At 49.3% G+C, this 25,078-nt stretch overlaps 1 non-coding gene across 1 annotated transcript; it reads left to right on the plus strand.

Moving 5' to 3' along the window:
- Positions 1–1,756: 1,756 nt before the first annotated feature.
- On the plus strand, positions 1,757–1,829 carry Trnat-cgu (transfer RNA threonine (anticodon CGU)). Its single transcript has one exon. It is a non-coding gene; the product is annotated as a tRNA-Thr (tRNA).
- Positions 1,830–25,078: the final 23,249 nt, after the last annotated feature.

Here is a 25,078-nt window from a genome sequence, read left to right on the forward strand (position 1 = left end):
CGCATTTTTAAAAAATATTTTCATCATTTCGTGAAGTGGACGGACGTCCAGAGCGAGGTTTGTCATGAATCGACTTTTTCCAGTTATTTAAAAACGGAAAATCGCTCATAGCCTCAAGTTTTTCCCATCACAGCGTCCTTGTAAACGATGTTTAGTAATGCAAAAGTAGTAGCAGAGTCCTTTTGCCAGAGTAATAAACAAAATTTCGCAGCCACCTGCTGTTCACTTCAATCGGCCATCACGAAAAAAAAATAAAAAAAACGTCAAGCGCGGGACACATGATTTCACGAAAAAACGTCGCTGTATCCAGGGAAAGCCTTCCTGGGAGAAGACACCGGATGCAGTTTACTCGAAAGGAGTTGCGCGACGCTGGCCTAGCGGGAGAATATCATACTACTCCCGCTCTGCCCATCGCAGCCTTATTCCGGTTACTTTTAGGTACCCCCTCGTATAATATATATAGGAAAAGTTGGGACACAACTTAACGCTCACCTTAATTTTATTTGCCAATGGCTTCGACCGGTTGACCGGTCTTCACAATGGCTCGACGAATATCGGTCCACCAGTCGAAACAGCTGGCAAAGAAAGTTAAGATAAATAACCGCTAAGTTGCGTTTCTTCTCTTCCCAAGTACGTTTGGCTCATCGGACAAGCTTCTAAAGTGTATATATATATATATATATATATATATATATATATATATATATATATGTGTGTGTGTGTGTGTGTGTGTGTGTTGTGTGTGTGTGTGTGTGTGTGTGGCGTAAGCAGGCATGAAGGGATGGCTGGTAGAAGCCAACGAGGAAGTAGTGCGCGTGCAATAGAATAAAAGTATGGCGTCTGTGCCGCTGGACGTCCCTCATTCATAGCGTCACACAAGTCGACAGGACCTGGAAGCCGACTCATCAGCCACCAGCAAAGCCATCAGCAATACACCTTGACCACCGAAGCGGAGGCTGCTGCAGACAGCGACCAGCATCATGACAGAACCATCGACTGACCTCGACATCCCACAGTACAACGGATCAGCGGACGATGGACCCGTAGAGGACTGGTTCAACCTCTTCGAACGCCACGCTACCGCTGCATTACGGTCGGAACGGGAGATGGTCGCCAACTTCAACGAATACGTCACCGGTGAGGCATTCAAATTTTACCTGACACACATATTCGAAAACAACGAATCATGGGAGAAAATCAAAGAGGAAATGATCATCGGATTTAAAGAATATATAACCCGCCATCTCGATACATTCCAACTCAGTCGTGACAGTCACAAGCAGCCTTCGCGCATTCGAGCACAGAGCATAAATTTACAACTCCCGTCAGACGAAGTCAGCCATCTGCTTACGGAAAGACATCCCGGCCGTTTTCCTACAAGATACAACCTTCCACCTGGTTTCCCATCCGCGCTAATATCGCCAACGTTTAACTCTTCACTGCAGTACAAAGATCAAGCCATTATTCACCCACCCAATGGACTTGATTCTTCAAGTAGCTCTTCTGGTGCTCAACATTATTGAGCACTAACAGACAATAACGCCAAGGAAAGTATAGGGGATGTTATTAGTAGTAAATGTAAGGTAAATGTGAAGAAAGAAAAGTGGATGAAAAGTAACTTGCCGCGGGCAGAGACCGAACCTTCGACCTTCGAATAACGCGCTCGATGCTCTACCAACTGAGCTACCGCGGCGGCCATCTGCTCCCACGTTTAAATGCACATACATACCCCACAAAATGGACGGGTGGGATGGCCGCCGCGGTAGCTCAGTTGGTAGAGCATCGAACGCGTTATTCGAAGGTCGCAGGTTCAATCCCTGCCCGCGGCAAGTTATCTTTTCGTCCACTTTCCTTTCTTCACATTTACCTGATATTTACTACTAATAACTTCCGTTATACTTTCCTTGGCATTATTGTCTGTTAGTGCTCATTAATATTGCGTATAACAAAGAAAAACGACCCCTTTAAATTAACACTTCTTTTCTTCATTCATCATTCATAGCGAGGGTCTCCTTCTGGCAGACTTGATGCTTTAGGTAGTATGCGAGGGATTATTGGTCAGCTGCCAGCTGGTAATAAGTTCATGTGCTACGTGACGCCAACAAGCAGAAAAAAGAGTGTTCCACACTCGCGCTCATGGCTAGTGGCTGCGCTGACTGACACTGCCACGTTTAAATGTATGTACAATACGGTCCACTCTTAGAGGGAACACGCAAGCGCGCGGCCGGCGGTCCGCGGAGCGCTAACTGCTGGCGAGATTTGGAAACGCGGAGCATGCGCATAGAATCACAAGGGCGGTTCGTGTCCCGCGTCGTCTGCTACTTCTTCGCCCCAGCGGTCGGCGCGCGCTCGCGAAATTCTATATTTCTACGATTCGAAGGACAATAATAATATCTGGGGTTTAACGTCCCAAAACCACGATATGATTATGAGAGACGCCGTAGTGGAGGGCTCCGGAAATTTTGACCACCTGGGGTTCTTTAACGTGCACCTAAATCTAAGCACACGGGCCTCAAACATTTTCGCCTCCACCGAAAATGCAGCCGCCGCGGCCGGGATTCGATCCCGCGACCTTCGGGTCGAGAGCCATAACCACTAGACCACCGTGGCGGGGCGATTCGAAGGACAAGCTTGCTATGATCTCTGCATAGGGCATAAATCTCTGTGTCTGTTATAAAAAGCAGCCGACTGGTGCGAGCAGCATGTTGAAAGCTTACGACTAACTTATCGATGAGCACTTACAAGAATAACACTGTTGGGCTAGTTGGTAATTCATCATGAGGGAAACTGCGAAAAAAAAATACGTCGACAAAGAGAGAACAGAACCGCACAAGCGCATGCGCTTGGGCGGTTCTGTTGTCTCTTTGTCGACGTTTTCTTTTTTCGCAGTTTCCCTCATAATGAGCACTTAAACTAGGTTACGCAAGTGACAGGCTTCGTTATCACTTTCACAGTATGCCACAGCTGGGGGCCGCAGTCAAAAGTCGGCCGCTGGGGCCGCGAATCGCATCGCATCAAAACTCGCGAGAAACCACACCAACAAGCAAACCACACCTTTTTTTTTCTGCCTGCTGATTACCCGACGAGGCGCAGGTAAAGTGGCGGCTACATGAATCGCACCGCTGAAAAATGGAAGCGCTGTCCAGCGCTCGCCAAGCGCAGAGGCGGAAAGCAGCAGACGAACAGCGGCAAACGCCGCCCTGACGCCTTTATGCGCGTGCGCCGCGTTTACAAATCTCGCCACCAGTTTGCGCCTCGCGGGCCGCCGGCCACGCGATCGCGTGTTCCCTTTAAGAGTGGACCGTACTGTACATACATGCCCTATAATGTGGACTGGGGGATGGCCGCCGCGGTAGCTCAGTTGATAGGGTATCGAACGCGTTATTCGAAGGTGACAGGTTCGGTCCCTGCCCGCGGCAAGTTAGCTTTTCATCCACTTTTCTTCACATTTGCCTTACATTTACTACTAATAACATACCCTATACTTTCCTTGCCGTTATTGTGTGTTAGTGCTCATTAGTATTGTGTATAACAAGGAAAAACGAGCCATTAAAATTAACACTTCTTTCTTACTTCTGGTGCTCGTCACTCTCACCGCACGCCTCACGAGATCGCTACATACGCGGAAGACCAACTGAAATATCGGGAAAATATCCTGCCAAGCCACTGCCATACCGAAAGAAGTCATGCTTCTGGAGAACGTAGCTCAATTCATGCGCAAAGAGACAGACATTCGGAATCAGAAGCAGTTCAAGCCATGTTTGCGGCGATCTCATCTTCAGGTGTTGGCCCAATCGAAAGTCGAAACAGTATGAAGTCATCATTCAACACAAGTCGCAACAATAAAAAGGAAAGGCAGCTGCTCCTTTCGTTGGCACGAAGCATGCTTGCATTCCACCTATAAATTACGCTGAGACAACCGCCAGTGTATGCTGTAATGACGTGAACAGCGCGTGTAACACACAAGGACGAAGAACCGACGAGGACTAACGTTGTGTGTTACACGCGCTGTTCACGTCACTATGGAATACCAACTAGCCCGGTCACACACCTTGCTACAGTGTATGCTGATTCAACGACGATGACCATCTGCAATTTCCACAGCGACATCAGCAAGGTCAGCAAAGGCAAGTCAACAAACTTAAGCGACAACAACAGATACTGCGATAAGGAGAACGACGAACGAAAACATCATCGGAAGCACACTCACGGTTTAAAGAAAGGCGTTTCAAAGCGAGTCAACCGAAGCCAAGACAAATTCAAGGTGTCTCGCTCATGATAACCAAGACATCAAATTCAAGACATCTTCGCATAAAGGAACGTCGCCGGAGGCGCCTTCTGCATCAGAGATCAACACCGGGCTTATGATCACGACAACTACGACAACACAAAAGAAAACGACAAGAAAGAAGCGAAGTCACCTCTTGTACTCCGCAGGATCGGATACATCGTGCAATCAGCCTCGATCAACGAGCAAGCAAACTGGAAGGCCGGCGGCTGTACCACTCACGACAAAGAATGCGACGCTTACCAAGTCCGAGCTGCCGATCCTACAAGGCCTTCCAACATCGTTAATTCATCATAAGAATACAAGCTGTGTCATCAGCACTTTTCACGCCTAGGGCGTGCTTATGCTTTCGTGAACGCAACAGCCAGCCTCGCCCACCAGAGCTCTCCTGCATATCACCGGACTGCTGCCCTCTTCTGTGAAGTCTTTTTTGCGAGTTAACGGAACTTCCTTGTGACATGCAACTACTGCGCATTTCGACATTTTTTGCTTCTAAGACTGCTTGTTCATGACTTTGTTGATTGTAACTCGCACATTCTTCCGGGGGGAGGGGGAATCATGTGACGTAAGCAGGCATGCAGGGATGGCTCGTAGAAGCCAACGAGGAAGAAGTGCGCATGCAATAGAATAAAAGTATGGCGTCTGTGCCGCTGCACGTCCCTCATTCATAGCGTCACACACACACACACACACACACACACACACACACACACACACACACACACACACACACACACACACACACACACATATATATATATATATATATATATATCAGTGGCGTAGCCAGGAATTTTGTTCGGGGGGAGGGGGGGCTCACATTGCAGCGCGACCTCATTGAATTTTTCAGAACGACTAAGTATATGAATAACATTTATTTATTTATTTATTATATTCTCAAAGGTCCCGTATGGGGCTTTACATGAGGGGTGGGCGACATAAAAATTGCGGTATCGATGAAGGTGGATGTGCTTGAGTCTACTTCCTGGGTGGCATTTTTGAAGCGCGCAAAATCGCGGATGACTGCTGCTTCGTTCGGAAGGTCATTCCAGTCTCGGGCGGTGCGCAAAAAGAAGGACTGCTGAAATGAGGTGGCGTGGGCACGTGGCGGAATCAAAGCGTTTGGATGACTTGTGCGATGACCTCGATGGACTGGTTGGATGAGGTGGTTTTTCGCCGGGGTTGAATAAAAGAATCTGTGAAAAAGGCAGAGACGTGCAATACGACGACGAAGAGTGAGGGTAGAAAGTTTTAGCTGGGATTTGAGGGCGGAGATGCTCGAGTCGCGGGAATAATCTGAAGCAATGAATCTGGTTGCTCGGTTCTCTACTGACTCAAGAATTTTGATATGATTAGTTTGGTGGGGGTCAAAGACAGCAGATGCATACTCAAGTTTTGGTCTGACAATGGTTTTATAAGCGAATAGTTTAACGGAAGGTGGTGCCATGGAAATGTTACGGCGTATGTACCCGAGAGCGCGGTTGGCGGAGTGAATTATGTGATTTATATGGTCGCCCCAAGACAGGTCACTCGAAAGATGGACACCCAAGGTATTTAACCGAGTCAGTAGCAGCTATATGACAGATGTTGATTGTGTAAGTAGCCGGCGTGTGGTTTCGGCGAGGATGGAAAGAAATTTGTAATGTTTTTTAACACGAAAGTGTTTTATGCCGGGGTCCACCAAGATTAAAGTGACGTATTTCCGTCACGGAAATGACGTCAAAAAAATGTGCACTATCAGATGGCAAAGAAAAAGAGTTCCGTCAACGGGCATCGAACCCACGACCGCTCAGTCCGCAACAACAGATGCAGGGCGCGTTATCCACTGCGCCACGGTCACAGACTCTAGAAGCTTTAAAAACGCGCCTTTTATATCTACCACCCTCCCGGTCGGCGGGGTGGTGTTGCGCTCTGGGAGCGGCAAAGTAATCCATCATTACTGTGGCCTCCAACGATTAGTACCTGCAACGCGTTACACGTTCGTCTCATTCGGCGCGTTTTAAATAGAAGTGCAATTTTGTCAATGCCTTAACACACCGCGAGGTGGCGACTTTAACCCAAGCGTCGTAAAAGCGTCGGCCTCGCTCATAGCATCACGCTAATCGAACCAAAAATAGCTCTGCGACGCGCGCATGCCTCACCTGGATCTAACACCGCGTTCCCCGCCTACGCGCTCACCCCGAGAAAAATTGCGGCAGGGCTACAGGGGCGGCACGACGCGCTTTGTGTTTCCCTCTAGTGCGGCCGTGGTGTTCAATAACATTTTAACATGCCGCAGAATGGCGACCAAGTTCTGCGTCCAATGTGCGACGCTCTTCTGGCTATCACAACTCGTTCTTTGATTACGCTTTCACCGTTAACTACTACAGCTACCACAAGGGTTTGTTTAATCTTAAGGGTTGAATCGCGCAAACGAGACAGGGACTAAAAGAAGAGACGACAACACAGAGAGCGCTCTGTGTGTTGTCGTCTCTTCTTTTAGTCCCTGCCTCGCTTGCGCGATTCAAACCTTAAGATCATGAACCAACAAGCCCAACTGAGAGCCATTCATTTCTTTAATAATTGAACATAGACGTTAGTCGCCGGCATGGAGGTGTACCACCAAGCATCAATGTGGGTGCATCCACGTTAAACGGTGCTATAGCTGCAAGACATCAATATACATTGTGCAAACTCTCTTATATCAACGTACAGTAAACAGTCAGTTACTTCCATAAAGGCACGTTTTACTTTCGTGTTTTTCCGATTCCTATGACAGAGGGATCAACCATGTTTTTTTTTCGCAGTAAGGGACAACAACCAGGTGGTACACCACTGCTGAATACGTGAGAGGTGATGCTGTAGAGGGGAGACATCGGTGGGGTTATTTATAGGGCGGATAGAGGACACAATCATGAGCAAAAAGACGGATGTTAGATTCAACGGAAAGCGGAATATCGTTAATGTATATTAGGAATAAAAGAGGCCCTAGGACGGTACCCTGGGGCACGCCGGACAAGACATGGGAGAGGTCGGAGGAGTGATCATTAACATGCACGAATTGTTTACGGTTTGTTAGGAATGCTTTAATCCAGTTAAAAACATGCCGATGAAGGTTTAGGCGTGAGGTTTTTAGAAGGAGACGGGAGTGGGGTACCTTATCGAAGGCTTTTTCAAAATCTAAGAACAGTGTGTCAATTGGGATGTTACGGTCCATATGAAGGTGAATGTCGTGCAAGAATAATGTTAGTTGGGTCTCGCATGAGTGATCTTTACGAAAGCCATGTTGGTTTGGGTGAAAGAAGTTTACGGATGATAAAGATGTAGCAACATGAGAAAAGAGGACGTGTTCCATGAAATTGACGAGGGTAGCGATGCGGGCTTGTTGGTCTGTCATGGTTCTTGGATGTGAGCGCGAAGAGACAAAACGTTTTTTGTTGTCAGTAGCGCCAGTGTGTGTGTCTTCTTCCCTTCGTCCGTGTCTCTTCGCGCTCACATCCAAGAACAGTGTTCCATGACCTTTGAACAAACACTAGTGAGCGAGATTGGTCGGTAATTACCTGCAAATGAGCGGTCACCTTTCTTGAAGACCGGAATGACCTTCCCAACTCTCCAGTCTAATGGGACTTCACCTGTGTCGAGTGACTGCTGAAAAATGATTGACAGTATGGAACTGCATACATGTTTTGTATTTTTCAGAATTTTGGCGTTTATGCCATCTATACCGCATGACGAAGAGTTCTTTAATTGGTTAATAACTTTTACAATTCCCTCTGAATTGAATTCAATCTTTGGCATTGGCGGAAAAGCAAAATGCGGAAAATCAGGAAGTTCGTTGTTAGGTTCGTTAGTAAAGACGGGACAAAATGCAGAGTTGACGATGGAACGTCGCAATCGGCAACGGGGGATCCAGAAGTGTCACCAAGAGAGACTGTGGTTTTGTCGTCCGGTTTCATAATTTTCCAAAAAAAAGGCGTGGGTATGTACATGTATTACCATGTACATACATTTTCACTGGTATTACCATTAACATGTATTACCAGTTACAATTTGTATTAGATGTTGCAAATAACTTCTTGAATGCTGCCCTCTGTTAAGAACGAGTAAGAAATGTGTTTTTTTCGTAAAAATATTATGTTGGCATGCCCGCAAAATCTTTCCAGGAATAACTGTCTTCAATCGTTTCAATATTTTGTGTGTGTGTGTGTGTGTTAACAGGTACGGCAAATATCACGTAATCACGTAAACTTCGGAATTGCATCAGTTTTGAACTGAAGAAGCGTCTGATAACAAAAAAAAATGAAGTCCACAAAATAACCAGGACGAGATCAAATATTTTAATGTAGATTGTTTACGCAAAATGTTCATCTTTTTGCACAAATGATGCGGCCAGGGAAAAGCAAGAATGGGAAAGTACACCTCAAATACGGGCAAAACATAAGTCACCGGAAACAGTGCGCAGTATGCTTACGCAAAACTTCAAAAATGTACATTTAAATATGCAATCAATAAACAGAACTAAGCAATGATCACTATACATAATGCCCAACTGATATGTCGTTGGGCCAAGCTGCTGTCTCGGACGCATCATGTGGACAGAACTATAAACGAAGAGCGCAGAAATAACGAAAGAAACTATTTCAAAACTGTTTTAAAAGTGCGAACCACTATTGTGCACTCAATATAAAAGGAAGGTTCCTGCTTCTAGTTCAAAAAGCAATGAAGAACAAAAACGAGAAATGAAAGTAACAAACAATGCTGCTAGTACGGCTTGCCAATAGTTGAATTTGTTTGGTAACGCCGCGTATGCCGACCTCTCAGTGAACAAGGTGAAGCTGTCGATTGGCTGGTAATGTCCACCTGATTCCCGTATTCTTATGTTTATATTAGGTCACAGTGTTAACTGCTAAAAGGTACAAAATCCTCACGGCTTTAAAAGGTGGTGAAAAATAATATTGCGTCAGAATTACGGGCTCATTGAGCTGAACTCTGGAACAGCAGTGTCTTTTCCTTTCGTTTGCACTGATTTTTGTCCTGCTCGGTATCAAAGGACAACGTTGACCCGGCGAGGAAGCTTAGCGAAACGGTCAATGACTTCCGACACGCTGATGTCGACATTCCTGTGGGCGTCCATAAGTGCATGGCCAACCATGCGTTCCTCAGACATCGTGGAGCGCAAGTAGTTCTTAAGTACCCTCATGCTTGAAAACGTTCTCTCTGCGCTGGCAGTGTTCGCTGGAAGGGTGTCTAGAATCCGGAGTAGCTTGTACACAGTCGGATAGAACCTGCTGTCACAATGAGAGAGGGCATCGGTTCCTGTACTGGGGCGCTGGCTTGCTGCTTTGTTCGCCCACTTTGTCCACCATAGTCGCAGTTCTCCAAAACCAGCCCTCGTTTCGACGTCATGAGCAAAAACTGTGAGGGGATTTTCTGCTCCTTTCTCCCGATCATCTTAAATTGGTGGTATTGAGGATGGTACAATTATTGAAAAGTCCTTTAGAAGTGCCCTGTGCTTTTCGAACTGTTGGTTTAACTGGGCTAGTACGTCGGTCCATGAACGGAATGAACAGGGTTCTGCGAAAATATTCTTCCGCACTTTCGAATGCATTGCTCACAAGATTTTGCTTCCGGACACCGGCTCGACGGCTGGTAAACTCCACATTCAGTTTTTCTGCCAATGCCTGCACTTGTGCAAATATTTTTGAGAATGAAGCATTCGTGTTCTTGCGGCCACTTTCAATTGTCTGCTGTACCACTTCTATGTCGTCAATGGCAGCGCTCATGTCGATACTCCTCGTCTGCAGCTTCTTTGACAGTGGCAAAGTCAGTGCTAACACGTGCTCCGTCACATGCAGGCATACAAGGAACGCTGGTGAAAAGAGTGCCTAACATTAGACTGCTTGCCTGCGCTGGACTTCCGCCATCTCCGTTAAACTTAATCTCCTCTAGTGCTGCGATCAACGGCTCAAAGAGGCTCACAAATGAAAGCACTGCATCGTGCTTCTCGGCCCAGCGCGTTTCGCATATATAGTCCCAAAAGGCGCTGCCTTGTAGACTCAGGACAGCTCAAACTTATCATTTTTCGCAAAACGTGTGAGCGGCTAGAAGATTTACGGAAAAAGATTCACGTCGCCTTCAGAGCCCAAAACAGTTTCGGATGTCTGTGATGGAGCATGCCGCACATACAACTAGATGTGTGTGCCGCACACACAATGCCGCACACGCAACGCATGCCGCATGCCGCACACACAACGCGCAGTGAGTACATATAGTGCGGCTGTATATTTCTCACGAAGCAGCAGCTTGAACACCATTCGTTTTGCCGGCCATCGAACTTGCACCACCGTAGCCTTGACCACAGAGATGCTGCATGTTAATTCCCATTTCTATAAGGAGCCTTATGATGGTGTCGGCGAGGGCGCGGCCATTTGGTCGTAAATTGGCACGAAGCCCATAAGAACACTTCTTCGATTCCGATCGCATCCTTATTAAGGTACCTTGCACAAACAGTAAGCTGCTCGATACCAGCAACATCCGTCGTTTCATCAGCAAGTACGGAGAAGCAGCCTGCAGCGTTTACTTTTACGACTAGGCTTTCTTTGATGAGTGCAGCAGATATTTCTATAATGTGGTTTTGTACATCTGGACTAAAATATGATGCCTTATTTGGGCAATTTTCCAAATGCTTTTTTAGATCTGTGTCGCCACAATCCGCGCGCATGCGAAGCAGTGCTCTGAAGTTGCCTGTATCGGTAGAGGAGGCTGTGCTTGAATCCATGGGACCACTGCCTCTATGTCCACGGAGAGCCACACCTTGCCGCCCGCAAAAGTGAACTGTCTCAACAATAGGCTGTAACTTCCTTCGGGTCTCTCTTATTTGAATTTGCCTGCCATGGTCCAGTTGATCAACAACACTGGGGACACATCCTGAGTAGGTTTGAATTAAACTATCGGCTACCAGATGAGCGTCAGTGTGATATTTAGTGACTTCATGTGCACCGAAGACTTCGAGGGCGTACTTCCACTTTTGAAATGTCTTGGATACGAGGGCCTTAGTGCGCGCATGTTGGCCCTTGGCAATCTCACTTCTGCTAAAAAGGAGACACACTCGGCAAAACGCACCCTCTTGAAGCGCTGAGTAGCTAAGCCATCGGTACCTGTCCAGCCAAGCCACGTACGCCTTCGTTTCTGCTTAAAATCGTTCATAGACTTAAACATATAGCATAGCTGAGGAACCCAAGGAGAAGCTAGCAGTTTATCTTTTGTGTCATCATCCACTTTTGAGCCATCTGTCTAGAGCCGATATCAAACTTGCTTCTGTTAACATTTTCAGGGTCAGAAAAAGACAAATAATTAAATAAATGATAATCAGACTGAAGCCCAATAAATCCCACCACCCGGGTGACACCGCTGGTTGGTGGTGTATGAGAGCACGACAAATTTCGGGGGGGAGAGGGGCTGAAGACCCATAAGCCCCCCCCCCCCTGGCTACGCCCCTGATATATATATATATATATATATATATATATATATATATATATATTGTTAAGCTGTTTATTGGACGGCACTCGGCGACAATGCGCTATGGCGACAGTCAAGGCAAAAGCACGGGCTCCGAGTGGGAGCGGCGTTTAGAAGAGAACGACCCAATAGGAGACGTTGGAGAGCGCAGCCGTTAAACAGTACCTAATTGCTTCGCCACAATTACCCCGGGTACGAAAAGGGAGCTGTCCGGCGACCTAACAGCTCGTCACTATGAGTGGGTTATAGTAGGCCTTGAGGCGCTACACGTTGACTATGTCGCGCCCTCGACGGCGCATGTCCGAAGCTGGTTCGATGGGTTCGATCAGGTAGTTGACCGGGGATGTGCGCTTGACGATCCGGTAGGGGCCTTCGTATTTCGGCAGTAGTTTTGAAGAGAGGCCAGTTGCACTGGTCGGGACCGAGAGCCATACGAGCGCTCCGGGGAGGAACGTGACTCAGAAGTGGTGGTGCCACCGCGAAGGCTCTACTGCTGCTCTTGTTCGTGCGTTGTAAAGGTCTTTGCAAGCTCGCGACACTCTTCAGCAAGACTGGCTGCGTCAGAAATTGGCGCACAATCAGATGGATCCGGCTTGTAGGGGAGTATCGTATCAATGGTGTGCGACGGGTACCTTCAGTACAACAGGAAGAAGGGTGAAAAACCAGTAGCGCTCTGAGGGGCGGTATTATAGGCGTAGGTGACGAAGGGCAGAGTGGCATCCCCATTTGTGTGATCGGCGGCGACATTCATTGAGAGCATGTCGCCGAGCGTGCGGTTAAACGTTCGGTGAGGCCATTCGTCTGCGGGTGGTAAGCAGTAGTTTTGCGGTGAACAGCATGGCACTCTTTGAGAATGGCTTCGACGACTTCCGACAAGAAGACACGGCCTCGATCGCTGAGAAGCTCCTGGGGCGGACCGTGACGCAGCATGAATCGGTATAGCAGGAAGGTTGCAACATCGCGCGCTGTAGCTGCTGGGAGGGCAGCGGTTTTCGCGTATCGCGTTAGATGGTCAATGGCGACGAGGGCCCAACGGTTACCAGCCGACGTCAGAGGAAGTGGTCCATACAAATCGATGCCCACGTGCCCAAACGGACGGTTAGGGCAAGGTAATGGTTGTAGACCGACTCGGTGACACGTGCGTTGAAGGTTTTCGGCTTTGGCAATCGAGGCAGGAGCGGACGAACTTCCGCACGTAGCGGTACATCCCTCGCCAAAAGTATCGATGTCGAATGCGGTGGTAAGTTTTGGATACCCCAGAGTGCGCGCATTGCGGATCAGAGTGGAAGGACTCGGATACTTCAGCGCGCAGACTTCGGGGTATCACAAGTAGCCACTGGCGGCCGCTGGCGTTGTAATTGCGTCGGTGCAGTAGGTGGTCACGAATGGCGAAATGGTGGGCTTGGCGACGCAACGCGCGAGTTGTTGGTGTTGCCGACGGATCAGTGAGCAAGTCTATCAGCGAGGCGATCCATTTATCCTTGCGCTGCTCGGTAGCGATGGTGTGAACGCCAATGGAAGAAACAAATGTGAGAAAAATGTGAGATACTGAGCAGGAGGCATTGTCGTTAGGCAAGGGGGAGCGGGAGAGGGCGTCGGCGTCAGCATGCTGGCGTCCGTTGCGGTACAACACGCGGATGTCGTAGTCTTGCAGGCGAAGTGCCCAGCGGGCGAGACGGCCCGAGGGATCCTTCAATGACGACAGCCAGCATAGTGCATGATGATCGGTGACGACATAAAATGGGCGACCATACAAATAAGGTAGGAATTTGGTAAGTGCCCAGATGATCGCCAGGCACTTTTTCCGTGACGGTGTAATTGGTCTCGGCTCTAGTAAGCGTACGACTTGCGTATGCTACAACATATTCGGGGAACCCTGGTTTTCGCTGGGCAAGAACAGCACCGAAGCCTACACCGCTGGCGTCCGTGTGTACCTCCGTTGGCGTCGTAGGGTCGTAGTGGCGTGGTATGGGAGGAGACGTCGACAAACGACGGAGCTTTGCGAATGCGTCGTCGCATTCGGACGACCACGAATGTAGGGGCCCGTAACTCCGAAGGAGCTTCGTCAGCGGCGATATGATGGTGGCAAAGTTGCGTATGAAACGTCGAAAATATGAGCACAGTCCTACGAAACTGCGCAGTTCTTTGACGGACGTAGGTTTGGGAAATTCGGCCAAGGCCCGAAGCTTGGCCTGATCGGGTAGGATTCCGTCCTTGGACACGACTTAGCCTAGGATTGTCAGCTGCCGTGCTGCAAATCGGCACTTCTTCATATTCAGTTGGAGGCCGGCGTTGCTCATACGCGCCAAAACATGCCGCAGACGTTGAAGATGCGTGGAGAAGTCCGGAGCGAAAACGACGACGTCGTTCAGGTAACACAAGCAGGTGTGTCATTTCAAGTTGCGCAGAACGGTGTCCATCATGCGCTCGAAGGTCGCGGGCGCATTGCACAGACCAAACGGCATGACGTTGAACTCGTAAAAGCCGTCGGGCGTGACAAAGGCTGTCTTCGTTCGAGCTTCATCAGCCATGGGTATTTGCCAGTACCCAGAGCTCAAATCTAGAGATGAAAAGTATTTTGCTCCTTGGAGGCTGTCAATCGCGTCGTCCATTCGCGGCAGCGGATAAACATCCTTCCGAGTGATCTTGTTGAGCCTTCGGTAGTCCACATGAACAGAACCGTCCTTCTTGGCAACGAGAACAACAGGAGACGCCCATGAGCTGTCCGAGGGTCGAATAATGTCGCGTCGAAGCATATCGTCGACTTGCTCATTAATTACCCGACGTTCTGTGGGAGACACGCGATATGGACGTTGCCGCAGTGGTGATTGGGCGCCTGTGTCGATGCGATGCGTAACAGCGGACGTGCGGCCGAGAGAAGTTTGCCCGACATCGAAAGAAGAACGAAATCCTTCCAACAAGCACAGAAGTTGAGAATGCTGGACTGACGTAAGGTTGTCAGCAATGGAGGGACCAAATACATGCGCGGGTGATGAATCAGACGTGGAAACGGCACTGATGGTACGGGAACTGGTGCAGTGCGAGTCATCGGGTACGTCTAGAACTTGCGCGTCTTCGAGGGGCTCCACTCTGCCGAGACATTATCCTCGCACCAGCGTAAAAATGTGCGGGGATGGGTTGGTAACAAAAATAGCGGTGCTACCCTGAGTGACTTGCACGGTCGCGGAATGTACCAGCAACCCTTTCCTAGTGCAAACGCGGTCAGATGGTGAAAGCAGTGCAGTGGTGTCGCAGAGACCGACGCAGTGAACTGGCACGGCCGTCGACGAGTTTGGAGGAACTTTGGTATCGTTTTTGACAAGGATCTTAGTGAATGCCGATGGACTGTCTGCCGGCGTCAAATGTGAGAACGGTGAGAGTTCGACGGCGGCTTGTGCGCAGTGAATTATGGCGTCGTGGCGGGAGAGAAAATCCCATCCCAGGATGACGTCGTGGGAGCATGCAGCAATTATGATGAACTCGACGTCGTACAGAACGTCCTCAATGGCGACGCGAGAAGTGCATACTGCTGTAGGCCTAATACTCTGGGAGCTGGCGGTACGGAGGGACATCTCAGAAAGTGGCGTCGTCACTTTTCGGAGTAAGCGGCTAAGTTTTGCGTCCATAACGGATACGGCAGCTTCAGTGTCGATAAGGGCAGATGCGCGAACACCGTCCACAAACATGTCTATGACATTCGATGGACTTCGCTGAGGGCTTTTACAGTTCGATAGCGTCGCAGCGCTTGCCTCGTGGACTGCGAAGACTAGTTTTCCTGCTCTCGTGCGACAGAACGTGGCCGCATTGGTGACAGTGAGCGACGTCGTGGAGACGGAGAGCGGCGAGTGGATGGAGCTGGGCGTGACGTCGGTGACATAGGCGGGTCGTAGTATGCACGGCTGGACTGGCTGGTGGCGGGTGACGCGACTCGAGGCGACTGCACGCGATGGCAGTAACGCGCCACGTGACCGGCATAACCGCATGCAAAGCAGATGGGCCGATTGTCGGGTGTGCGCCATCGCTTCGCCGGGGCAGGTCCCGCCCACGTCGCAGGATGCGATTGACAGGGCGGCTGCTGAAATGACTGCATGGTGGGTTGCAGTCGGGGCCTAGGGATGACGGCAGCATACGTAGCCGGCACGCCCGCTTCGAAGGACGGAAGCGGCTTCAGCGTAACTCAATGGTGCATCCGCAGGGATTGCCTGGTGCGTCCTGGCGACAACTTGAGCGTAACTCTGTGGCGCAGGAGCCGGAGGTGCCTGGTGGTACACTTGCATAACCTCCGCAATTTCCTGCTCAATCACTCGGCGGAGGGGAGGAAGAAGGGTCGTCGATGACTGTTGAACATGCGGCGGGTGGGCGAAGGCCAGGAGAGATAACTGGCGTGCGATTTCCTCGCGCACGAATGACTTCACTTCTGCCAGCAGCGTGGCCTGGTCATGTATGGCCGCCAAGCCAGGAAGCTCTTCGTCGCGTGATGGAGAGCGACGGGTCATCGAACGTTGCCCACGGAACTCCTCGTAGCTCTGGCACAGTGTTATGACCTCGGCCACGGTGGAAGGGTTTTTGGTGAGCAACATGGTGAAGGCATCGTCATCAATGCCCTTCATAATGTTCCGGATCTTGTCAGACTCGGACATGGTGCCGTTGGTTTTCTTACACAAGTCCAGGACATCTTCGATAAAACTGGTGAAAGATTCACCGGCCTGCTGAGCTCGTTCGCGTAAGCGCTGTTCTGCTTGCAGCTTACGAACTGCAGGGCGGCCAAAAACGTTGATGACGGCGGTCTTGAAATCTGACCAAGTCGCAAAATCAGACGCGTGGTTGTTGTACCACAAGCTTGCTACACCCGCGAGGTAGAAGACCAAGTTGCTCTACTTGCCTGCTTCATCCCATTTGTTGGGTACACTCACGCGCTCGTAAATTACGAGCCAATCCTCCACGTCGGTGCCATTGGCGCCAGTGAAGATAGGTGGATCGCGGATGCGTGGGACACCAGGACATGTGGTCGGTGTGGGAGGCGGCGTTTGCTGAGCGGCGTCTTGAGGCATGGTAGATTGCAGAGTACGGGAACGAAGCTCCAGGGGCATCGAATGGGAGCACAGCACTCTCCGCCAATTTGTTAAGCTGTTTATTGGACGGCACTCGGCGACAATGCGCTATGGCGACAGTCAAGGCAAAAGCACGGGCTCCGAGCGCGAGCGGCCTTTAGACGAGGAGGACCCACTAGGAGTCGCTGGAGAGCACAACCGTTAAACAGCACCAATTGCTTCGCCACAATACATATATATATATATATATATATATATATATATATATATATATGAGTGTGTGTGTGTGTGTGTGTGTGTGTGTGTGGTGTCTGTGCGAATGATGAGCATTTATAAGAATGCATTTGCTAGTTCGGGCTGTGTATTCTGTGCTTTATTTAGGTCAGTTTAAGTCCTGTTTGAAAGCGCCTTATGCCGCTTATATCTAAGAAAATGTGTGTATAAACGTTCAGTGAACTGACGCGTGAGTGAACTGACACCACCGCCGCGTGCGACGCGCCGCTGCTGGTCTGCGCATTCGAGAGCAGTGACGTCGTAGCCATGGCAGACACACTGGCCCCGGCGCGCGCTATTCGCCTTCGCTGTGCAGTCGCCGTCTGACACTGCGCTGGAGCCGCTGGATAGCGCCTCTCACTGGCGTTTGCAGGTGGGTAACGCCATGGAGTAGGAGAGCGCAAATGCTGATCAACGGCGCAGAAAAGCTGAGTAGCTTATCTCATCGGATCCCGAAGTATTTGCCTGGCAATTAGCGGTCCAGCCTAGGAAGAATGAACAGAAGAAGGCTAATAATCCTAGACAATCTGGAAAGCTAAGAATTATCAGCTGAACCTTTTCTAACTCTACGTATATCCTGGCATAGCCGAGCTAAGCCACTGCAAATTTTTATTCCAAACGTCGTATTCCGTTTTATATCACCGCTTAATTAGCTGCGGTGGTGGCGGGTAACAGCACACTTGGTGATAACAAAAGAGATGGTCGATCCCTCTGTCATATGAATCGGTATAACGCGAAAGTGAAACGCGTCGTCGCGGAAGTAGTTGATTGCTTTAGTGCATTGGTATATCAGAGCTTGTATAATGTCTATTGCTGTTTCGCAGACGTAGCACCGCCTGATGTGGAAGCACTCACGTTGACACCTACTGGCACATCTCCGAACCGACGACTAACGCCCATAATCATGATTTAACCCTTGCGGTAGCTGAAATTCTTAAGATATACGTGGACACCACAGATGGTGAATCCCGCGCAAATGTGACATCAACAAGCACATCAGAAACGGTGATACTCGGTGTGCACTCCTCCAAAGCGTCGTGAAACGCGAAGAGAAACGCTACGCGCGTTGTGTCTTTCCGCTAGCCTGGCCGTTCATTCTTACAAAGCGAGCGCGGAACGCGGTGCGACAGCCAGGCGAGTGTCGGACAGCTATGTTTCGATATAGGTGGACACTATGAGTGAGGCCGAATGAAACGGTCGCAGCAACGGCGCGTTTTTTTGTTTTGTTTTTCGAGCCTGCTAGCACACATGCCACTACCCCGTTATAAAGGGGATGCTCATAGCATCCATCAATCCATCCATCCATGCAAGAGCACTCTGACAGGAAAGTGTGAAAGATAAAAGGCGCGTTCATGTGGCATTCCGTTATGTGTTTGACTGATAGCTCAGTGGGCTAAACGCCCGCCAGCCATCGTCGCGGGCCCGAGAGGTCATGGGTTCGACTGCTGTCGACGGAACTTTTTCTTATAGTTTATTTTCTTTGCCATTTGATGGCATTCATTTTGCTGACGTATTTCCGTGACGGAAATGCGTACATGAAAATCTTGATGGACCCCGGCATAAATCACTTTCGTGTTAAAAAAAGGGCCCAAAACTGGCGCATGCTCTCCTGTGGTACACCGACGTCACTTCGCGTGACTTTCAAATCCATCATATCCCTTCCCCCTTGGTCATCGATGCCGTAAGGTCGCACTGGGTGACGTTGGTGAGTGGAACGCCGGAGCGGCTGCGACGTCTCAGGCCTGGTAGTTCCGAGGTTGCGGTTTGACGTGGACGGAAAACGAACGAGGGGCAGGTTTGATGGCTTGTGCCCCTGGGGCTCACAGTGCCATGCACGGCGCACATGGTCCCGGTGGCATCGGTGCACAGTCCCGTCTTCAGTACGCAGAGTGTACATGACGTGGGCAAACTGTCGCAAAACGCGAGCAAACAACCACTCAGGGAGCACTGATTTTTGGGCTAGTTGTTTTTCCATCACCAGTACTTAAGCACGCACAAACAAGGACAAGGGGATGTGACTCGGGGCCTGGCCGGAAGTTTCTCGCGTAGACAGAATCACCGCACTGGACACCACGTAGGGGAGGCTGCAGAAGGCATCTTGCGTCACTCTCGTCCTGGTGAAGGGTTGATATAGCGGTCCTGAAGTTTCGACCCAGCATGACTTCTGCTGGCGATTTCCCGCTCTCGGAGTGCAGCGTAGAGTGCTGTTTGAACAAACATGAAAACTTGCATAATACGGTGCCCTGTCTCCGTTTCCGTAATGCACACTTCAGCGTCTCGCACCTTGCGCTCCGGCCTTCAGTTACTTGACGGGTGGTGCGGTGCGGTATACATATAGCGAATGCCATTTAGTTTCAGGAAATCTTGAATTTCCCTGCTTGCAAAAGTGGTACCATTACCAGAACGATGGCCTCGACCTTGGCCTTCGAGGAGTAGATGCCCTTAGCGTTAATCCGATGTCCCAGAAACTCAAGGCTCTCCTTATAAAATTCTCACTTCCCGGCTTGAACTATGAGCCCTGCTTTGGACAAACGGCTGAGGATGTCTCGAAAGCATCCGTTTGTGTTCCTCGATAGTCTCGCTGGCAATCAGGATGTCATCCAGGTATACAGTTACTTCCGGCATCCCCGCCAGCACCATGTGCATGCTTCTTTTGCAAACCCTTCGAGCAACGGACACGGCGAACGACGAACGTACCGCCTCTGCACCTTCGCCGTTGCTTCATCAATAGACAGTTGCTGAAAGGCCTGCGTCAGATTCTGCTTGGAAAAAAACACGACCCTTTCCTAATCTGGCAAAAGTTCTTTGCTTGTTGGTAGCAGGCTTAAACCGCCATGTGGGTCCACCACATGGCACGCGCAAGGTCTGTGACGTGTTATCATTACATCACTTGCAAGTTCTTTGGCGCACACAGGCCAATAAAATTCTGGCCGAATCATTATCATATTGAAGGACGCTATGCGCGATGTATGCCGCCTTTACGTCACCAAGGCCGCCATTTTTATTACTTTTTACGGAGTGGTTCACGGTGCTTCTATAATCCCCGCACATTCTTAGAGAGCCGTCTTTCTTCCGCACCACGACGATTGGCGTTATTCAGTCAGAATGTTGCGAAAGTTGCAGAATTGCCAGTTTCACCATGCGATTTAGCTCAGTCACGACTTCATCCTTTATGGCCAATGGAATGCTGCGGAATTTCAGAATCCTGGCTGGGGCGGCATCCTTGAATTTGATGTGGATGCGTGGCAGGTTAGGGCCTAAAAACGCTCACTGATCACGTCTCGAAACTTTCCACAATTGCTATGAAGACCTGTTAGGCTGATTTACAACGGCTGGAGTCAATTCCGACCAAGTAGATTGTCCCCCTGGTTCTTAAGTACTAGTAGCGGCAACTGAAGTACTCAGCGTTTGAACTTCTCGGGCACAGTTGCTTTTCCCAGCACGTCCTTTGTTTGGTCGCCAGTTGCATATCGCATTTTTCCAGCTTGATCCGCTTCACGACTTGCAGCTTCTGAAATTTTTTCACACTGATAATCGATCTGGCAGCTCCAGAATCTCCGCCATCGGCACGATTTCATTCTCAATATCCACAGCGATGACGTACTTTGGCGTCCCGCTTTTAGGTGCGAAGCAGCTCTTTGACTCGCGTGTGTAACGCCGTACGTTACGTGCGTCCGTACGAATGCGCCGCAACGCGTTCCTCTCGCCGTAGGAGTTGGAGCGTTGCGAAGTAGGTCACGCCACAGCTCGGCGTTGACGTCACGCTCCCCTCGCACGCTTCCCTCGCAGGTGCGCGCTGACGTCACTCTCTCTCTCTCTCTCACCCGCAGCATGCTCGCCGCAGCGCCCGCAGCTGCCGGCTGCTCCGCCCGCTCGCAACACCTCTGAACGTGTCACTTCTCTCTGGTTTCACCCTCTCCACCGCTCGCAACGCTCGACCGCACGTCGTGTGGAAACAGCTCACGCCCGGGACGTCGAAAGGGACGTCGTCCTAGCCGAGATCGATGTGCTGTGTCTCGTGGAAACGTGAAACGCCGCCTCCCCGAAGATGGAAGGTTTCGACGCCGTAACGCACGCCGCCTCCGAACGTTCGGCGGCGGGAGGAGTCGCCGTTTGCGTTCGGAGCCGGCGTGCGCTACGCGCGTCTAACGTCGACCTGGAAGAACGATCGGGAACATCTCGACGCTCCTGCTCCGAGTGCGTTGCCGTGCGCGTCGGCGACGTCGCGATCATCGCGCTTTACCTCGCTCCAAACCTGTCGCAGGAACAGGTTAGGCGCTGCCTGGAGGAGACGCTGGCTGATTGCGGCGAGCCGTGTCCACGCGCGCCTCTTATAGTCGCGGGAGACTTCAACGTTGGCGTCAGCGGAGGAGGAGGAGAATGGCTCGTCGATTACATGCGTGACGTGTACTCGCTCAAGTGCGTGTCGACGGCGGAACGGAAACTACCCACCACGATAAGGGGCGCTTGCATCGATCTGGTCTTTGCCAACTTCGATGTCGCGTGTCTGCAGGAACCTCTCAGCGTGCACTTCACCGATCACAAGGCCGTGGTAGTCAAGGCGAAACGCGCGCCTGCTCCGGTCCAGCGCCCGTGTCTCGACTTTGAAGAGACAACGACTACGAAGTCTTGCCAAACGCTTTAATGAAACTTACACGAAACCCAACCCGCCTCCCGTGTCTTTGCGTTTCAAACAAACGTTTACTCGAGTAAACGCTACACCGAGTTTCGCTTCAAACCGTTCTTCCAGCACCCGCGTCGACGCCCGCTTCAACCGGTTCAACGCCGTGCGCACCGCTGCTGCTTCGCATCCCATCAGGGTTCCCTTCGGGGAGATGGTCCAAGTTTTTTTGCTTGGCTGATAGTGAACAAATCGTCGTACTCGCACTTCACGGAATCCAGCTGCGCTTCCACATCTGCTTGCTTTCTTCGACATGCTTTTGCTAATTGCCCTTTTCGCCCGCAGCTGACGCGCACCGAATTTTGTATCTGCAACGCCATCCTGCATGGCTCCAGAACAGCGAAAACAACGCCGCTGCCCTTCAGGTTGCTGCTTGCCAGCTGCCATTTCTACTTTCGCCGTCAACTCCTGCTGGAATTCAGGCTCCTGTGCATTGCTCCTCATTGCTTTTGCTGCTTGGCAGCCGCTTCTGCCGTGATTGCTAATTCATATGCCGTGTCGAACGTGCGATTCTTTTCCGCTAGCAATCGTAGTTCAACCACATTATCAGAAATTTCAATAACCAAACGGTCGCGCAACATTTTGCTCCAATGGGAATTGTGTACCGCCAAACCCGCAGTTCACGAATAACAGCGACATAGTCAGCCATGTCCTCTCGATTTTGTTGGTCTCGCTTCGAAAAGACGCATCTCGCGTATTGTTCGGATGGCTTAGGGTTGACGTACCTCTTCACTGCGTCCACGATGACTTGGTAGTCCACATTTAGCGGTCGCATCAGCTTCACTAGGGTGGCGATCAGGCAGTACGTCTCTGGGCCACACCAGCTGAGCAATACACCTCGCTTGTTCCCATCCGTCGTTAGCTTCTTCGCTGCGCAATACAACTCAAAGCGCTCGACATACTCTACCGACGACGAAAACTGTCCAATGTGACTCCCGTCGGTCATATTGACGAAAAAAAAAAAAAACCGGACCACGCGCGCGTTAGACCGTGCCTCGACGACGCCACTGCAATGAACGGACGCGTGAGCTACAACTGCACGGAAAGAAAAGCGTTATATTCGAAGAGCACCACCAGCTTAAATAGTTACGGCGGTGGCGTGTATCAACACACTTGGTGATAACAAAAAACAGGCACAAAACTGGCGCATGCAATCTCGTGGCACACCGACGTCGCTTCGCGCGATTACAAAATCTATCATAAAATGTCTGTAGATGGAGGGGAATGATCGGTTAGGTTGTCAAGAAATATTCGGGCAGGCTTAGCAAAGCATAGACCTAAAGAGGAAGCTTACGCGATTAACATATGTGGCGACGTTTTAAGACTATGCCTCAAGTCGGCGCTCACGGACGTTGCTTCAATATATGGGCCTTTCTCTAGCAGTACGGTGTCGAAAACGTCTCACAGCATTTATCACGCAGGAACTTGTAGGCATTTCTCTTTTATAAGAAAGGGTTTGCACTAGAGAAGCGATGTCTTCTGAATTAAAAATTGGTAATGGTGTCACACGATGACGACACTAGCGGTTTCGCTTTCGGATACTGTGTCTCCTTATTGCAGCATACTTAAACGTCGACACCTTTTCTGTGCGGCTATATTGGTTATCTGTGGTCTCCTCACATAACTTCCTACGTTATCCATGTCATCAACCGTGATAAATGGTATTTTTTAATGGCCCACGCAAACGCGCCTTCCATTCACAGAGGGAATGAGGTTATATATAAAAAAATGAACTTCATGGCAGAGCAGCATATTCGAGAAGTTGGTATGTCATGGCTACTGACGTCAACTGGAGCGATGAGACCACGGAGAAAGCGGCAGGCAAGGTCTTCTTCTATCTCCCTGTCCATGATATTTTGCTATTTTGCTTAGTAGCTATTGCCAGTAGCTACAGGAGATGGGTGTAAAACTTGCTGAAGGTCTTGAATGCCCACGTCTCGACATGCAGTATGCACTGGAAATACCAAACGTAAATTTCCTGGCGCACAGTCATTACGAATATGCTGGAATTAGGCCACTATGCAAGCAACATGCACCAGACTCACTGTACAGCTATGGTGACCATAGCCTACATTTATTATTTCAAGACAGAAGAGCTAAGCGCACATATTTGCTGCCCTGAACTGGTCAAGTTCCCCTGAAGAAACGTTATCTTCGTTCTTCTACTACTTTTTATCGCTCGAAGATTTCACCCTCACAGGAACCTGTCCGTTGTTGTGTATAGAATTGTGAGTAATGTGAGGACGACGCGCGGGAAATATACCTGGATCATTCATTCATTCATTCATTCATTCATTCATTCATTCATTCATTCATTCATTCATAATTAGTTAATATACCCTCAGAAGACACAGTAAGTTGGTACAATATAATCACAGAACTAAATAACAATGAAACAACAATGAAGAAAATAAAATAGCTTGCAGTTACATCATGAAGTGTAACTGCAAATTGCACAAAGTATAACTGCAAATCTGATCACTGGGAAACAAAAAAAAAGCTATTGCCTCCCTTTTATGACAATGCAAGTGTGAGCTGAAAATACGAAACATACGAAACAGCGATAACATACGAAAAAATAATTATAAGAGAGAAAAATGAAACAGTAAAAGCAGAGTTGCACGCACACTCTAAAGAAAAATAGCTCGAAAGTAGAGTAAATCGTTTGTGCTCTGGCGCATTCCCTTTTGTAGGCTATTTTTTTTTTACTATATACAGTCGAGGTAAAAATGTAGTCATGCTGACAAAGCTTTTCAAGGTAGAAATGGCATCACCCCCTGTTTGGTTTATTTATTTATTTATTTATTTACTTATTTATTTATACAGGTACCTCACGGCTCCCAATACCTGGAAGACTGTGTGAGGGGGGTGTGACAGTATTAAACAAGCACTAACTACAGGTACAAGACAGAGGAAATTTCGTATTACAATATAGAAAAATTGAATGGAAAATAATACATCAAAAGACGTGGAAAGCTACACAGCAAAGAACACGAGGGTAATGACAATATATATATATGTGTGTGTGTGTGTGTGTGTGTGTGTGTGTGTGTGTGTGTGTGTGCTAAAGAAGCACACTGTAGAATTATATTTTATACAAGAAATAAAATGTCGAATACATGATACAGTAGGTACTAATAGCAGTACAGCTGTATGGTAGAAAACATTCCGTTTGTGAAGCACTACTATGAGGGAAATCTATGCGGAAAAAAATAAAGTCAGTTTGTTTTTAAAAGTTATCGGCTGTCGTATGTTTACAATGGTGTCACGTAGCCCATTCTAAAT

This window comes from Rhipicephalus sanguineus, chromosome 1 (assembly GCF_013339695.2).
Source record: "Rhipicephalus sanguineus isolate Rsan-2018 chromosome 1, BIME_Rsan_1.4, whole genome shotgun sequence".
NCBI classification, from domain to species: Eukaryota; Metazoa; Arthropoda; class Arachnida; order Ixodida; family Ixodidae; genus Rhipicephalus; species Rhipicephalus sanguineus.